This window comes from Salmo salar, chromosome ssa01, assembly GCF_905237065.1.
Source record: "Salmo salar chromosome ssa01, Ssal_v3.1, whole genome shotgun sequence".
Lineage (NCBI taxonomy): Eukaryota > Metazoa > Chordata > Actinopteri > Salmoniformes > Salmonidae > Salmo > Salmo salar.
In genome coordinates this window covers 39920620-39935198 of record NC_059442.1, presented here as the reverse complement: position 1 = coordinate 39935198, position 14579 = coordinate 39920620, and the positions used below count along the sequence as shown (strand labels likewise).

The 14579-nt window shown below is 41.5% G+C and overlaps 1 long non-coding RNA gene across 1 annotated transcript; it reads left to right on the top strand.

The window, feature by feature from the left end:
• The first annotated feature begins 2745 nt into the window (after window positions 1-2745).
• LOC123743032 (uncharacterized) lies at window positions 2746-9045 on the top strand. Its single transcript, XR_006769801.1, has 2 exons — window positions 2746-3181; window positions 7498-9045. It is a non-coding gene; the product is annotated as an uncharacterized lncRNA (long non-coding RNA).
• Window positions 9046-14579: the final 5534 nt, after the last annotated feature.

Genomic DNA, 14579 nt, shown 5'->3' with positions numbered 1-14579 from the left:
TCGCCTGCCACCCGCACATTCACACCCAATCCATCTTACACACAGGCTCTTCTCTCCTGGCCACGGTTACCTAAGGCAAGGCTACATCCTGCAAGATAAAGTATTATTGGATCATGTTGGGTTAATTTAGATTGAATATATACAGTATCAGGACTCCTGGTGTTACTGTACCAAGTGGTCTTGCCACACTATGAGCAATAAGAAAAATTACCAAAAAATTACCAAAAAATACACTCAATGCATCAGCAACAGGAAATAGAAAATGTTGGGTGATAGAGAGCTTTGAGCAAACACATAGTGTGAATGCCCCATTCACAGGGTGAGGAGAGAGACTACTGTACAAACACAAGGTTTTATGAAAATGTTCAACATTCTCAAGACATTCACGTTGAAAACCCATTGGTAGCACATAGTGATATAATTTACAAATAGTGGAGACATACCTACTATTTGCAACATACAATTACAACAAACATTTGATTAAAACACCTTCCAGTAATTTTGCACAGTAGCACAAGGTACCGCATTCAGTCCAGTATATCAAACAATATAGATTTCAAGGATTTCAACTGAATCAACTTAACGCAATTTCTCACTATACCCAATTAGCGATATCTGTATACAACGCTTACCTACATTCCTAAATAATGAATATTAGCCATTTTCTTCCCAAGCACACCACTTATCACTTTCATAGTGACCAGAAAACCTGGTCATTCTACTGATCTCCCCACAGCAGGCTTTTCACACAGCTCACCTGATCAATGGATTCTCACCTCATTGACTGCATGCCTTCCTTCCCACCTGTCACCTTCTGTTACCTCTGATGAGATAGAAACCCCACCGCTACTCTCCGCTCGCATTGAAACTCTGTCTGCCCCTAATGGCACCCTATTCCCTACAGTGTACGGTATATAGGGCACAGGTTTTGATGTGAGCCCTATGGCCCTGGTCAAAAGTAGTGCACTACAAAGGGAATCCTGTGCCATTTGGGATGCAGACTTTGTCCTCAGGTCTGTCCTCAGGTCTCACCATAGTCACATTCATCAAGTGGACCTGTCCAAGTTGCTGTCAGAGCACATGTTTGATATAGCGAGCTATGGTTATACAGCAACTCTTACTGAAACTATATGGTTATTATTATTACTGAATGATTAGGATGGAAATTCGTGTTCATTGAAACTATGTTGTGTATTCCAATTAAACGTTCAGAAATAACATTTCAATTAAGTGATTTGATATACATTTAAATGTAAAATGTAAGTGCTTTTACAGAAAATACCTAGGGCTTAATATTCTGCCCGGGTGTGAGAATATCCAACACATGCAGAGAAACCCCCTGCCACGGGTTCCATGATTATGTATCAAAATGGTGCCACCATGGCTTTTCCTACCAGTGTGTGAATGAGTGTGCGTGTGTGTGGTAATGGACGGAAGCTGCGGCCTAGCTGTCGCCCTCTCCTCCCCTCCATCCCGGGCCTGGTCCTCCTGCTCATTAGACTGGCTCTGTAGAGAGAGAGAGCGAGACAGAGAGAGCGAGACAGAGAGAGAGAGAGAGAGAGAGGGAAAGAGACAGAAAGAGAGCGAGAGAGAGAGAGAGAGAGAGAGAGAGAGAGAGAGAGAGAGAGAGAGAGAGAGAGAGAGAGAGAGAGAGAGAGAGAGACGAAGGTGTCTCAGGTTCTAAAGCCCGCGCTTTGACATTCACGCTGCGCTTCGAGTCGATCAGGTCCCAGCTCTGATAAATTTGCATCTCTTTGAATGTGACGCTTGAAAAAAAAAGAGAAAAGGAAGAGAAAAAAGAGGATGGGGGTGGAAGGGTGGAGGAGGGAGGGTGGAGGATAGATGGGAGGGGGGTAGGAAAAAGGGCCCAGGCACTAGATTAAATTTTGCCGTCTAGAAAATGAGAAAAAAGAGCCTCTATCTCCTGCAGTCTACTGGGAAGATCTTTATTCTGATTCTTGTTAGAATTGTTTATCACTGTGACAGAGCAGGCCGAGGTTGAGATAAAGGCAGTGCTCCATCACAGGCTTGACAGTCGTAGGACATGCGCTGGAATGAAAGGAGCCAGGGAAATATTATTAATAGATGCTGACTTGATTTGCCTCGATTGCACGTCAAGACGAGGGGGCCAGGGCTTGATTGCAGCCTATGAAGTTCCGTCCAAAACGGAAGCTATTTTTCATTAAGTGATAGAAGTCTCCCCTCTTTTTTGCTCTTCCCTTTTGCGTTGCTTTCCAAGGAGCTGATAACTTATGCGGTTTATTCTAAGCATGCTGATTTGTGTCAGGGAGAGAGAGCGGGTGGAAGGGAGAGCGAGAAAGGGTGATAGGGAAGGATTGACGCTGGGTGAAAGCAGTGGAGGGAGGGGGAAAAATGGAACTTATCTCGCCTTTCACAAAATAAACCGCCGTGCTGGTTTAATGCTAGTTTTGGCAGAAGTGAGGAGGACCCAGCTCAGCATACATGATGTGTCTATCATAGCCATCTACATCACATGCGCGGCTTTGGCAAACTGAACACATAGCACCATTGTACTCAATGCAAAACACCCCCAGCCTCCACGGACAACAGCTGGAAAAAAAAGTATTGAAAATGTACACGAGAAGGTTCAGAAGGCATGGCTAGAAATGCACGGCATGGGTTGCGTTTGAGTGTTGCATTACTAATAGCTGTACAGGAATAGGGATTTACACACCGCCCTCCTTCACGCCCCCATACTGTACAGGCAGATGCACCAGCCAGCCGCGTATGTCTAGGCATCATAGTTGTGTGTGAAGAATTAAACGAGGCTATAGCTTTAGAGAACACAAAAAAATAAAAAATATACAGAGGAAAAAAGGTACCTAATCAGAGAAACATGATGCAGAGACTTGTACACTGTGACTTAGAGGAAATCGGGATAGCAGATAGATATGCATGCTTATTCACTCTCTCCTTCCTGTGTGTGTCAGTGGGTGAGATGATGATCAGGAGGCAGAACAGAACAGTGTGAAGTTATTACGACGATACAAAAATACTGAAGAATACTCTAAGTAGTGTAAGCAGGTAGGCGGCTACACAATTAGAATCAGAGTTTACCTGGGAGAGGAAGGAGAGGAGACAATGGAGGTTTGGATCTGACTGAGGGGGAGCAGTGGGACATCTGTCTGCAAGGTCCCTGGTCTGACTGGGCTGTGCTGAGGTAAACACACCTGTCGTGTGTGTGTGTGTGTGTGTGTGTGTGTGTGTGTGTGTGTGTGTGTGTGTGTGTGTGTGTGTGTGTGTGTGTGTGTGTGTGTGTGTGTGTGTGTGTGTGTGTGTGGGGGGGGGGGTGGAGACAGATGGAGGAAGCCTTAAGCGGGGTGAGTGTCTCCCAGTTTTAAAAACACTAAGCTTTTGAACGATCATTACAACCACCTGCATACTGCCATGATTTTCTGCTTTCTCTGGTCTTATTTTGTCTTGTTTCTTTTTTTTCTACTTGTTAGTTTTCGTCTAACGTACAATACCCCCTGTCTCTTTGTATAATTAGTCACTGGAGTAATTTATGCATATCTTCAGCAGACGCTGTTTGTCATTTCTGTGAAAATCATAAAATATTGTGTTCTGAGGATGTTACGGATTTAATGATTTGCATTTCCAAGTAATATCTACAGTATACAATGTGACTTTCATTCCCACAAGCAGTTTTAGACTATCATTAGTATCAAGTTTTAAAAACATGACACAGTAAAATGTACTTATTCTTTACTGTATGGTACATACATGGATAGTTAAGTTCTGTGCTCCACATAAGAAAATCACAAGTGTAGGCTTTATACATTTTACTATCTGTCTGTACAAGTCCATGTCTTTTTTTCAGTTGAAAATGTGGCTTTGCCAACTTTCACACATAAACATGTTAATAGATGAGAGACACAGTGACACAGTGAAACCACTCTTCCAGAATTTCAACTCGCACAAAAACGTATTTCTTTGTAAAAATCAACATTCATAGCTACACAGATACATAGTTCTGTGATCAACAGATTTTTTGCTTTTGGTCTCTGCTGGTTGAGGTTAGTGATGTTTGATTAAACAGCAAACCATGAGACAGATAAAGATTATGGATGTAGTCAAATTAATTTACTGTGAATTTTACCTCCAAATTGTTACATAGGAGTGTAAGTCAGTGGAAACATATTTTCGCAACTGGTTTTATATTTTTACATTTATTACGAATTACGAATATAGAATATAGTTATACTGATTATTTCATTCTCACTGTTTGTGTAAGTACATTGCATTTAGATTAATTGAATAAATCTGCACAGTTTAAAACGGCATGACATGTGTCCATGTAAAGGGTATGTACAGTATAATGAGGAAGAAAGGTTTAATAGACACATATTAGTCATTTATTTGTCTGTAAGAGAGAGCGAGAGCTGCCAATGTCTATTTCAATCTCAACTAATGCTGTAACTGCTGAAATGCGCCTGTTCAGTTAACCCGGGTTAACTGTTTCAAATTAGCTGTTACATTTGGCATATAGAGACAAATCTTTGAGTGCTATTCAAGTGTCTTTATGTAAGTGACTTCTTGTCCTTAATAAGTTCTTGAGTTATGTGAGAATACTATTAATTACGCCATTTAATACGCTACCACACCCGCACTCCAAAGAGCTTGACTTATTTCCTTTTGATTTTTCCTTCCAATGAAGTAGGTGACTGGTTACACTTACAGGAACAATGATTGAATATTCATCAAATGTCTCGTTGGATTTTTAGGGAGATCATTCTATAACACAACTCATATCCCTTAAAATATGTTTTCCTAAATTGGCATTGACACATCTGCATATTTAGGTTTTTATGAAATATGCGATTGCTTTCTCCATTAACTGTGACAGTGTGTGCATGTGGAAGGTTTGTAACAAAGAGGCTCTCACACAGTGGCTAAGCCAATGTAGAGAAAATAAATTATTGGCCTTACTGATAAATAAAAAGCTTTTGGTATAGCCCTGGAATTCCATGCAAGGAGGACATACTGAAAAAGTATTAGCTTAATATGATTACTTATTTCACCTTGCAATACACAGCTACGGGTTGCTATACAAAAGACAAACCAACAAATGTATCTTATCATTTGATCAGAACGCCCAATATTTCCGGAATATGCCACCCACACCATCTGTTAATAGCTCAAACACTTTTAAACACTCAACTTTTAGTGGGTGTCTTTTAGAAAGAGATAAAAAAAAAAGGAGAGTTGAGTAAAAACACAACTGAGAGATATTGTGTAGGGTACACATGTCACTAAGAGGTACACTGGTTAAGGCGACAACAACGTGAGAATGTTTGCTGTGTGTTGTCTGAGCGGCCACGGTTCTTAGGGTGTCTGTCCTTCGTAGACAGACAGACCTACAGAGAGAGGCGGGCGAGAGCTCCCCAAGCCTTATGAGCCCCAGCAGGCTCTAATTGTAGTAGAATTGCATACTTTCTCCCTGCAAAACAGAAGAGTGATGGAAGCAGGCTAGCTCCATTCTTCCACCACGCTCAGTTTCTATCACATGGCTATTAGGAGAATCTTCCAAAAAAGGAGCTCCATTTCAGTTTGAAAATGGCTAAATTGTGTGAAAACTGTTTGTGGTATGTCGTTATTGACTACTGGTGTTTATTATGTAGTATAGTCTATTCCCCTCTATGATCAGAACTAGTGTTTGTCTATAATTCTACCAGTGTGATTTGGTCATCTATATATGCCATTTAGCAACCACTTTATATTGATTGAAGAAATTATAATTGAATCTGAACTGCTTCAGGAAAAACACTTGTATTTGGTTCAAAACATACATGTACAATGATGTTTTAGACCATATTTTGTATTTGCATGTTTGTAGAAATTATGCCACACACGCACGCACACACACACACACACACACACACACACACACACACACACACACACACACACACACACACACACACACACACACACACACACACACACACACACACACACACACACACGCACACACGCACACACACTAACTCAGACATCTTCAGCCCTCCATTCCATCGATGGTAGCTTGTATCTGGTTGTCTGACAATAGGAATTGGGACTTTCCCCACAAAATGACAAGCAGAAAAAGGTGTTAACGAAAGGTCAACATTTCCTGTAAATGTATTGCCTTTTCACATATACACATCATTTCTGGACATAACTCATAGGCCAAAAGCCTTTTTCCACAAATGCTGTGATGTGAAAAAAAAGCCTTTATAGCAGGCTGTAAGTGTGTCTAAAGTAGCAAAACAGGTGTCACACACATCTACACCATTTTGCCAAAGCTCCATGGTAAATAATGTTGTTTCAGATGGGTAGCATGGTTAAAATGTATGGCTCTGTAGCATATAGGATACTGTTGAGAGTGTAAAACAAGGACAAAACCACACGTAGGCATGCTTGAGTAAGCAACACACAGCTGGATATTGAAATGTTGGTAGGTTTTGCAAAGCTGCGTGTTTTCAAATGCAGTCATTGAAATTGCATAGAAAATGGTCTTTGCTGATGTGTGTTCAAATTTGGCACAAGAGACAGAAATCAAGCGGATGAAACAGGAAATAACAAAAATGGGATTCTGTCATTTTAGTGAGAATTTAGTAGTGGGTGTGGATGGGGGCTTTGAGCCAAAATGTGGCCATACAGAGGGGGATTGTCACTTACACTTGAAAACCTCTAAATAAAATAAAGGAGGGAAATAATAATCTCTGTCTGTGTACACACACACACACACACACACACACACACACACACACACACACACACACACACACACATAAAGATGACTTTCTGCTCTAATAACAGGTGACAAAAGGTCAGCGTTTCGGAAACACAGTGCAAACTTCAACTATTACCCAAACCTCCGCCTCCAGGACCACAAATGTCACCCCTCTTTCTTAACACCAATTAGTATTGGTGTGAAAATTATCCTGAGACACAGCACAGACAAACCCCTAGCAGGTTTTCTGTTTTCTTTACAGTAAAGGACTTGGGGCTACAACCACACGCACATCGTTTGTGCCGGAGAGACGAAAGGCGACCATATGCGGTTTGACTGTTTGTCGCAGGGCCTGAGAAAAAAAAAACACTTGCTTGTTTTTCAAGTTGTTATCTCTTCACACTACCCAGCTGCCTTCGCTGTGACGACTCTTGTCTCCTCGCATGACACAAACACCTGCTGGCCCTCTCTCCAAAAAAGGCAATTCTCAGACTAGATAACCTCTACTCGTGTTTGTACTCACATGCTTCTGGGCTCAGGGAGAACGGAGACACCGAAGACACCGTGGACGTGGTTAAGATGCTACCTCTCGTCTCCACTCTTGCTCTCCTTGCTTGACTTGTTTACTCACATTTTTTTTTTAAACATTTTTTTTATTTCCCTCATTCTCTCTCTTTTTCTCTGTTCTATTTTTCTGAGGAGATGTCTTTGATCCTGGCCATCAGAAGTGTTTTGAAAAGCTTCCCTTTTGTTCCCTTCAGATCCATCATCTTTACACGTTGGGATGCAGCAGCGGCAGCTTCTTAAGATGAGAAAGTAGACCATCCAGTACTGTCACATTTCCCACCCGTGCCTTTGTGTGTGTCTGCCAGGGCCCACAAACACAGAGGAACTCACAGTACGTGTACAATAGCCCATTGCTTTACAATAGACGTTCCAGACGTTATCTTGACAGCGAAGGCGAAAAAGTCCCTTTTGTCTCTTGGTGAGTATTGCTGTCAGAAGGGCTACGCACTTTGTGTGTATGACTGAATGGGGTTCCTGTGAATCCATGAAGGCCCTTGCTATTCCACAAGGTGGTGGTTTTGTTTCATGTACATCTCATCCTCATATGATTGGTGTGAAGAGTGAGTAAGTTCTTGAACCTACTAATATGGCACTATTACCAACCTTAGACACTTCAACCCCAAGGCCTCCTGGCCCCCAGGCCTAACTGTTCCCCACCAACCTCAGCTAGGTGCTTCCTCCATCTTCGACAAAGACATGTCCTTGGAGAGACACAAAGAGAGAGCAGAGAGCCAAGCAGAAAGGCAATGAGTGGTGCGAAGGTGACACTCATAAGACAGGGAAAGGGTGCGAAAGGCCATGACACGATGTATCTCCTATAGTAACTCACTGCCTGCCTATACTCACAATGTGAACACCAAGCACAACATTGGTCCTTGCTTCGTTTTGCCATTCAATCTTAACGTTTTAACCCCACAATCTATTTGTTAAGGTAGGCTATGAATCTTCCAAAAGTTGTGATTTGCAATGTATTATAGGCTCAACATTGTCCACTTACACACAACAGTAGCCTATATTTGAGTAGATACTCACTCAATTCAGGGACTGTTATCATTCCAAAACTAGATAACAAAATATTAGATGAGGTCAGATTCAGCGAAATCCCACGGCCAGAATCCAATCTCACCTATCACTATTAGATGTTCTAATCTGATGTCCATCACATAAAACTCATTGTATTCATAATGGGATAAAAGCACCTAAGATTGGATATTTGGATATTTGATGGTATTATGGTCAGATTGGACATTGCTGCTGATCGGACTGGAGTGGGACAATGACCGGTGGGAGGATTTTGACATTACGTGAACCTTTGTGGACGGTGATAAGGAGGAGGATGATGATGAAGAGACTGGAGCTTTATAATGCTTAAATGTGATTATGTGTCACTGCCCTGTTTCTCTGTTACACAGGAGAGGGAAACATTGGAGTTTATCTGAGGCATTTCAGTTGAATGACCTTTCGATGACCCATAGGCCTACATACAGTGTGCTACGTACAGGAGAAAGGGTTAGGGTGCATGTGCTTCATGGATACAATTCCACTTCAATGTGGTGGAAGAAGATCGAAGCTTGTCTAATTAATTCCTCTTTTAATGCCCTTTCTTATAACATGTTTCATTCCTGAATTACTGGCAGCTAAGGGACAACACGGAGATCAATAAAAACAAACGTCACATGATTGTTTTATGGAACTTAATACATTAACACTGGCCATAGAAACATCAGGATGTATCAGAGACACACTTCAGGCTAATCACTTGACGTTCTCATGTCAGTTCCTCTGTTTGTCCACAAGAGGAGCCCTACTCAATGAAAGTTCTCTCTGCCCGCACACAGACCCTACACACACAGGAACATGACTCCAGCCCTTCTGTAACAGCCAGCTGAGACTCCTTAGCTTAGTGGCAATGTATTGTTAATACTATATATAATATATTATTCTATTGTATGATATGTACGTTTATGTGTAAGGAGTCATACTGCGGTGTTTATTACTTAAGCATAAAATATGTACATTAAAATCAGTGAGATATTGATTGTTGTAGTATGTCAGGTGAAGGTGTAAATTACAGGGAGGTTATAATTGCATGCTTAATACATAGTATGATTACACTATAGTCCTTGTCTGGGCAGTAAGTGGTTACCTATTAGTAATCAATTAATATGTTCCATTATTTATGATCAATTAAATCTCACCACTGTGTCACAAAAACGGATACAGACATTTAGTAACAAGTCAATTAAAACAGCATGTCATCTTCTAATATACTATTTTGACTTTTTCTGAGTGCATGTACTTTCTACCCACAGCAATAGAGGCATTGATCATGATTGGTTGATCTCTGTCTCCTGTGATAGACCTGAGAGCAGGCTGGGTGATCAGACAGGACAGGGTGATCAGAGGTTAGTTACTGGATACAGGGATCAATAACCCATTGAGTAACACTTACCGCTGGATGCATACGTAATGAGGGTTACATTTAAATGGCAGAGAGAGAGGACATTTTTTACAGACTTTCTAATTTCTCTCATTAGACATGTTGTCTACCACCACCACCCTCCCTCTCTTTTTCTCCTCTCCTCATCCATCCCCCTCTCTTTGCTAATCACCACCCTCCACAAATGTGGAGAAATGAATAAAAACAATCCCAATGTTGGCATAAACACAAGAATGTATTCATTCAAGCATTAAATTACAGTTGAAATAAAATACTCCTTGTCAGAAAGAAGAAGAAGAAGAAGAGGAAGAAGAAAAAGAAGAAGAAGAAGAGGAAGCGAGGTTCTTGTTGTTTTCCCTTGACTCCTACTGACAAAAGAGGGCAGTATGATGACATTGATAAAGTGGACAAACTTTTACTCTGTCGCTCTCACGTCAGTCATCATTTTTGTATTTATGCACATGCGTGTGTGTGTGGCCATGTGGTTGTTTCATGTGCATATGTGTGTGTATTCATCCACATAAATGCATTTGAGTGTGTGTGTGTGTGTGTGTGTGTGTGTGTGTGTGTGTGTGTGTGTGTGTGTGTGTGTGTGTGTGTGTGTGTGTGTTCACGCGTGCATACTTTGACTGCCAGTCTCAGCAACACACACACACACACACATTAAGGACCCACAACAGAATTATGAAAACCCTTTGGTATATGGGTGGTGTGGTTTTTTCACAGCAGACTTACAGCACAGAGAACTGATGCCTAGAACACATTTCCCCCTTATTTTAAATCTGCTTCAAATCAAAAAATGTTAAGTGTATGTTTTAGTGTGGAAAATTGCAGGACTTCTCCCTCTAGGTGCTCAATTAAATGCTTTTCAGCCTGCCCTTTACCTCCAACTATATAAAAGACATGCTTTCCCCTCATGTCTTGCCAACAGGTGCAAAGGCCTTGTCTAGACTCCAGACTACAAAACTGCTATGCAACTATAACGCTACATAGATATATATATATATATATATATATATATTATTTTTTACAGCACTTGAGGACACGTGTTAAGTTAACAAACAACTGATCACAGCATATGTCGAGTAATACAAATTCTTGACAGATTTGTCACAATATCAACCAACAGCCTGGTTTTGATTTCAACAGATACGGTATTGTAGGAGCGAAAGCCCCACAGTAAAGCCGTGTTGCTAATGATAGTTTACTCAAACAATCAGAGCAGAACACACATTGGCCCACCTCTCATCAAGAGAAATGCCAGTCCTAAATATGATGGCATGGCTTTGTGCAAGCTGAAACAGGCTGCCAGCACACAAAGCCAAGTGGGCCTGGGTGGTGCCAAGCATTCTTCAGATTTCATTAGGTAATAGCTCATTCACAAATGGTGTGATTATCATGCCCAGGACAGGACTGCTGCAACGATTAAGGAGTCACACACAGTGCGAGCACACACACACACGCAGGCACTCACGCACGCACACACCAATACACACATGTATGAACACACAACCATGCATAAACAAAAACACACAAAACACACAAAACACACACACATACAGTCCCACCCGGCATAGCGATGCTTCTTTTTCTGCAGGTTACGTTTCTAATTTGGCTAAAACCTCCCCTGGGCCTCAGGGGGCCTCGGTCGTCTTCTTCACCCTCTGATGAGCACTCCGCTGGAGGGCCACACTGCTCTCTTCCCCCTTTTTCCCTTTATCTCCATTGGACGTGTGCCCCAAACAGCTGGGCTCGCCTTTCTTTCTTTTTTTTTGGGGGGGGGGGGGTAATGTGTGTCTTTATATGTGTGTGTTGAAGGCATCCCTATTTGTTTGTGAGCTCTAAAGCTGTATCTAAAGCTGTGTACTGAATCTGGTATCTGTTACTGCTCTAAAGACCCTAAAAGGGGGTACAGAATCAGTAAAGGAACTTTCAGCCCTTGAAAATCCAATGTATCCAAATGCATTAACATTTGTTGCCCTTTATTTCATTTTTCTGTGCTTTTTTTTTGTACCTCCTCGAATTCCACTATATTCACCAACTTATCAAGTTAATGATATTTTGCATACGACTTAACGATGTCCCATATGAGATTCCACTGGTCCATTTTAACATCAACGTGATCTCTGTTATTATTTCACACATGCCCTGGACTGACCCTTGGAGGAAATGTACACACTCTCATTCCTTCACTAGAGGGATTTAATATACTCTCTTTAAGTCCACACCAAGCCTGTCATCTTCATAACCACAATTTAATCTGAGTGCTAATACCAAGGGGAGACTCCTGCACACATTTCCACGGCCAAACTCCATGTTTCATATGTTTTAAAGCCATTTGACCAGGATCTGGTCAGAATTTAAATAGGTGGTTAGCAGTTAATTTCCCATCACATTTGAAGTGAGGGGAGGGGGGTTTAAATAAAGATGATTTGACCAGGAATTCGTTTTACCGTCTTAAATGGTATTCAGTGCAGGAGCCCTTTAGGTCCCTGGAGGGAGCCCGCAGTAATACATCATATTGCTCTCAAAATAGCTATTAACCACAGAAAGAGAGAGAGAGAGAGAGAGAGAGAGAGAGAGAGAGAGAATTAAGCAATATTCACAAAGTCGTTCTTATACAATAACTCACCATTAACCCTAGCACTAAAAGGCTCCTCTTCTCCCGGTTATGTGTGTCTTTAATTGAATCTCAAATTCCCTCAGCGAACGAATACACCGACTGACTGGGGGAAGAAAGAAAGAGAGAACAAATGTCAACCGGATGCAAGGGATTAGAGAGCGGGGGAGTAGCTAACTTTACCCCCCCCCTCTCCATCCCACTGTCCCTTCCTCTATAGCTGTTCTGTTCTATCCAAATGTTAGTGTCTATAGCTTCATATTAAGCGGAGGGGATTGCAGATATGTGGCGTAATCCCTCTAAAAGTTAAGAGCATTCGATACTGATTCACAAACTATATGTACACTGTCTATCTTCAATTAAGAGGCTTGCCAGATAAGCATGGTAATCAGAACAGAGTAGGAACATTGGATATGTGGAGCTAATCTGTAGTTATAAAGTGGGTTGAAGTCAGGGAAAGAATTAAGATTATGATTTAATACATAACCATGGTAGCCGTTGCTGGTACCACTTCACATGGAGAACGTACAACAGAGGGTTACCGGCATAGACGTATAGGCTGCATATGCAAGACGTACATGTTCATTTGAAGCGCTTGATTTGTATATGACATTTGTCTACACTGTAAACATTTGATTGAAATCATATCCCCTTCTATAAATTAACAAATGTATGCAAATTAGGTTTTAATTAATTGCTAAAATGTATTTTGATTAAATACTCAAAACGTCATGATTCTAATCTTAACAAACTTTTAATTAATTTTTCCAGTTAAACCTCATCAACACTTTCAATGGAGACTAATTAGAATCTAGCCTCTCTCTATAATTTAAAATGGAAAAATCAAAAATCAACCATTGTTATCACATTTGTAATGAAACCAGTGAAAGATAGAGCAGTGATAAATTAGCAGGGTCCTAATTTTCACATGCAAGTAAAATAATGGTGCTAATTGGCAGATATTCTAATATTGATTAAATTAGGGCGCACAACACTCATTTCATTAAGGCACTGTGATACCATAATTCTGATCATCCTCTCTATATATCTATCCGCATTCTTCGGGATTAACAATTAAATACGCTTTGTGCAAGTTTCGAAACTAATGCCGGCAGAAATGGCAAATACAAACCATGGCTCCGTTTTTTTCCACAGTGGAGTCGAGAAGCCTCCTCTCCTCTTCTCTCTGTCACAGGCACAAACAGTATTTACCGAAGGACGTGTTTGTGTGGAGATAATGATGTATTCATTCTTCCTATGAAACGGTGTGAGGAACTCAACGTGCATTGTGCTCAATTATGTGGAGAGGGAGATCTGATAATGAAAGCTAACGTGAAGTGCCTGTGTGGATCGAGCTGTGTGTGTGTATGTGTGTGTGTGTGTGAGTCTGTGTGTGTGTGCCTGTGTGTGTGCGTGTGGTGGGATTTTGTCCTTGCGTGCGTGCATGTGTGTGTCCGTAAGAGTGTGTTTCTCCTCTTTCATCAGACCCAGGGAGAGAGAAAGAGAAGCCATCTTGGAGTTTCACAGACTGACGTTTCAAAGCCTCCCAAACTTTCAGCCTCTCCTGCTCGCCAGCCGTCCACTTAAGAATACAAGGAGGCTTACGGGGGATAATAACCTGAGAGGTGCTTGAGGTGCGATAACCAATTACACATGATCACTTTTGACTTTTCTAATCTCCCCACGGTATCGCTGGATTTATCCCCACGCTACACCTGTGAACCCTGGCCATGTCGACTCAGCCATGCCCGCCTTTGTAATTCTAATGTTAGCGGCTTGACTCCTCCACTTCAGTCAAACAGATAAGTACCTGCCCGATGTGCAAGAGGGGAAAGTGGGACCGACCTGCACATCCTCCAGATCTGTGACCTTAACACCGATCAACTCTGACTGTCTACGTGTGCAATACATAGGATTTCATTACCACAGACAGCATTTCATCACCTGGTTGGTCTTTGTAATGTTGATCAGATCACAAAGTACAGCATCTACTTTCTTTCCCATAGTGATGGACATTGACCAAAGGCAAACGTCAGTCATTCAACCTGAAAACCATTGTCACGTTTCTTGTTGGCGTATTGAAACATTTGTACGTCGCCTATACCCATCTACTGTATGGACATATCATACAGTAATAGAGACAAACAAAGAAAACAGGAGACCCAACGATGATGCATTATAATTGCAGTTCCTGTTCAGTCCTCTTTCTGCAGCCC